Below are 4588 nucleotides of genomic sequence, written 5' to 3'. Positions count from 1 at the left end.
GCCTGAGGCCGCTCGCCGGCGCGTTAAGAATCCCGGGAGCCGCCCGCGGGGCGGGGCGCCGGCATCACCCCAGGTTGCCCCGCCCCAGCGCCCTGCCCCGCCCCCGGACCTGCGCAGGCAGCTCCGCCCCAGCCCTCCAGCGCTGATAGGGAAACTGAGGCCGCCGGGAGCCTGAGCGTCTAGCGATCCGACCCGATGCTGTCCACCCGCCTCGCCTCTCGGTTCCTCTTTCCTTCTCCCCGAAATCTGCGGGGCAGCTTCGAGCTGCCAGGCTCCTGAGTCAAGCGGCACTGCCCTGCCGGGATTAACCACACACACAAATAATGTGATCATAACTCCAGGTTCTAGGCCCGGTCCAGAATTCTCCTGTGGATTCGAATCCTCCCTGCAGACAGATCTCCTCCCTCCCCATAATAGCCCTGAGCGAAACTGACAGGGGAGGTTTCACTGGTAATCCCGTTTTAAAAAATGAGCAAATTGAAACTGGCAAGGTCAATTAAAGTCACAGGGCTGTTGGGTTCTGGGCTCAGTACTAGCAAAAGTGCCCCATCCTCAAGCCCTAGCCCCAGAGAGAGAGCCCAGGGCATGAGCCTCGAGGGTGGTGAGGACTATGAAAATGAGATTACATAATAGTGGTAATAGCAAGAAGAGATAAGAAAGACTTCCTCAGCGGTCAATGCAAAGAAATAGAGGAAAACAACAGAATGGGAAAGACTAGAGATTTCTTCAAGAAAATCAGAGATACCAAGGGAACATTTCATGCAAAGATGGGCTCGATAAAGGACAGAAATGGTATGGACCTAACAGAAGCAGAAGATATTAAGAAGAGGTGGCAAAAATACACAGAAGAACTGTACAAAAAAGATCTTCACCGCCCAGATAATCACGATGGTGTGATCACTGACCTAGAGCCAGACATCCTGGAATGTGAAGTCAAGTGGGCCTTAGAGAGCATCACTACGAACAAAGCTAGTGGAGGTGATGGAATTCCAGTTGAGCTCTTTCAAATCCTGAAAGATGAGGCTGTGAAAGTGCTGCACTCAATATGCCAGCAAATTTGGAAAACTCAGCAGTGGCCACAGGACTGGAAAAGGTCAGTTTTCATTCCAATCCCAAAGAAAGGCAATGCCAAAGAATGCTCAAACTACCGCACAATTGCACTCATCTCACACGCTAGTAATGTTCAAAATTCTCCAAGCCAGGCTTCAGCAATACGTGAACCGTGAACTTCCTGATGTTCAAGCTGGTTTTAGAAAAGGCAGAGGAACCAGAGATCAAATTGCCAACATCCGCTGGATCATGAAAAAAGCAAGAGAGTTCCAGAAAAACATCTATTTCTGCTTTATTGACTATGCCAAAGCCTTTGACTGTGTGGATCACAATAAACTGTGGAAAATTCTGAAAGAGATGGGAATATCAGACCACCTGATCTGCCTCTTGAGAAATCTGAATGCAGGTCAGGAAGCAAGAGTTAGAAATGGACATGAACAACAGACTGGTTCCAAATAGGAAAAGGAGTACGTCAAGGCTGTATATTGTCTCCCTGCTTATTTAACTTCTATGCAGAGTACATCATGAGAAACGCTGGACTGGAAGAAACACAAGCTGGAATCAAGATTGCCGGGAGAAATATCAATAACCTCAGATATGCAGATGACACCACCCTTATGGCAGAAAGTGAAGAGGAACTCAAAAGCCTCTTGATGAAAGTGAAAGTGGAGAGTGAAAAAGTTGGCTTAAAGCTCAACATTCAGAAAACAAAGATCACGGCATCTGATCCCATCACTTCATGGGAAATAGATGGGGAAACAGTGGAAACAGTGTCAGACTTTCTTTTCTGGGGCTCCAAAATCACTGCAGATGGTGACTGCAGCCATGAAGTTAAAAGACGCTTACTACTTGGAAGGAAAGTTATGACCAACCTAGATAGCATATTCAAAAGCAGAGACATTACTTGCCAACAAAGGTCCGTCTAGTCAAGGCTATGGTTTTTCCTGTGGTCATGTATGGATGTGAGAGTTGGACTGTGAAGAAGGCTGAGCGCTGAAGAATTGATGCTTTTGAGCTGTGGTGTTGGAGAAGACTCTTGAGAGTCCCTTGGACTGCAAGGAGATCCAACCAGTCCATTCTGAAGGAGATCAGCCCTGGGATTTCCTTGGAGGGAATGATGCTGAAGCTGAAACTCCAATACTTTGGCCACTTCATGCGAACAGCTGACTCATTGGAAAAGACTCTGATGCTGGGAGGGATTGGGGGCAGGAGGAGAAGGGGACGACAGAGGATGAGATGGCTGGATGGCATCACTGACTAGATGGACATGAGTTTGAGTGAACTCCGGGAGTTGATGATGGACAGGGAGGCCTGGCGTGCTATGATTCATGGGGTTGCAAAGAGTCGGACACGACTGAGCGACTGAACTGAACTGAAAGTACCTGCCTGACAATCAGAAGAGGAAAATGTAGCTGGTTCGATCCCTGGGTTGGGCAGATCCCCTGAAGTAGGAAATGGCAATCCACTCCAGTATTCTTGCCTGGAGAATCCCATGGACAGAGGAGCCTGGCAGGCTGCTGTCTGCTGGGTCACAAAGAGTCGGACACAACTGAAGTGACTTAGCACTAGTAATAATAGTATTAGCTAGTGTTAATGGAGAGGGCGATGGCAACCCACTCCAGTACTCTTGCCTGGAAAATCCCATGGACGGAGGAGCCTGGTAGGCTGCAGTCCATGAGGTCGTAAAGAGTCGGACATGACTGAAGTGACTTAGCAGCAGCAGCAGTGTTAACTGAGAAATTACTAGAGGCAAGCCCTTCACAGGTTATTAGGACCTAATAACACGGCTGACTCTGAGAGAGATCACTGGGTTTGATCCCAGCACCTACAGGGTGTAGGTACAGGAGCACTCACCTCTGCTCTTACCAGGTCTCCTGAGCCCTAGGGGTATGAGGGTCCCCAGAATGGGAGTAGGAAGGAGACAGTTATCACAGATTCTGTTGGTGGAGTCCACCCACCTCACTTGCCCCAGGAGGTGGATACTCTACTATGTCTTGTACAGGAAGAAGCTCCATTTTACATTACCGAGGACAAAGGGATCCCTTTAAATCAGTGGCTGAGGAGGAGGCTGTATCAGATCTGCGGGAGGCAAGGGGCCAGGCCTTGCTCACCTGGGCCCTCTTGTCTTTTGCATGACCCACACTCAGAGCTCTGGGTCATGAGGAACAATGGACTGAGTGTGAGTGAGTCTTGCACCCCACCTCAGTTGCTCCTCAGCTGTTCCTCTGCTGGCCTGGTGCCCAGATGCCCAGCCAGACTCTAAGCCAAGTGCATCCCATGGCCCTTGGCTCCTGCTGACCCAAACCATGGAGGCCTGCCCACCCAAGGTTGGCCCCAAAGCTGGCAAAGGCTGCAGGCTAGATCAGAGTGAGATAGCCCCAAGGGTATGCCACATCAGAGACCAGACATGTGGCTCTGCCCTCAGTCTGATAAGAAAGGACATAGCTTTGAAACCTCTGTACGCTCTGTGCCTTCCTGAAGCAGTCATTCTACATACAAATCCCTGGTCACATCTAACCTTCAGAATCAGAATCTCTGGTGAAGGATTGCTTGCTGTTGTTATTTAGTCACTAAGTCGAGTCTGACTCTTTACGACACTATGGACCAGCCCACCAGGTTCCTCTGTCCATGGGATTACCTAGGCCAGTATACTGGGGTTGGTTGCATTTCCTTCTCCAGGGGATCTTCCCAACCCAGGGACTGAAACACCACTGAGCCACCAGGGAAGCCCTATGGGGCAGGGCCTAGGACTCTGCATTTCTATGAAGACCCTCAGGCAGTTCTGTTTTGGTGTTCTGCGAACTCTCCAAAGGAAAACACCAGGGAGATCTGAGGCCAGTGCCTTGCTGGTTGCCCCATGGGCTGAGTGAAGCACTGAAAGATCAGCTATGGTGGGGAGATGTCTGTGCCATGTTGTAAACAGAGTAAAGCAAGGTACAGAACAGCCTGTAGAGTGTGATCCTATTTCTGTCAAAAATAAACGAAAGCGTGCACACGCATGCATCTGTTCTTATGCACATGCATGTTCATAAGTGTGCCTGGGCAAAGCAGAGGCTGCAAGGATGCACTCCAAGTCACAGGGGACTTTGGAGGAATTGGGACCTTATGGTAAAAGCTATAATTTCCACCCGTGGAAGATGGATAATTATCCTGCAGCCATAAATCTGCCAGAAAAACCCACTGGTTAATTTTTCTCTTCATTTCAACAAGAGTATTTGGTTTCTATGAATTTTTCTTTGCTTGGAATTTAGTGTTAGTGAACACTGTTGACTTTTATAATCCTCTCCCCCAAAAAACCACCCCCCCCCAAAAAAAAAAACAGCCAGCAAAACCAAATTCTGTCTTGAAAAATTACTGTCGATTGGGAGATGCACTTTTATGAACGTACTTTTTCTCATCATTTCTTGTGATTATGTAAAGCTGCTTCTGTGTTTCATAAGCCAGGCCATTGCCCTAGATGTTTTTGAGTTGGGAGCAAACCTCCAGGCGGTGGGGGTGCTCACCAGTGGGGGCCTCTCCTGCCCTTGCCCAGCTGTCT

This window comes from Bos taurus, chromosome 22 (assembly GCF_002263795.3).
Source record: "Bos taurus isolate L1 Dominette 01449 registration number 42190680 breed Hereford chromosome 22, ARS-UCD2.0, whole genome shotgun sequence".
NCBI classification, from domain to species: Eukaryota; Metazoa; Chordata; class Mammalia; order Artiodactyla; family Bovidae; genus Bos; species Bos taurus.
This window is presented reverse-complemented; position numbering follows the sequence as displayed.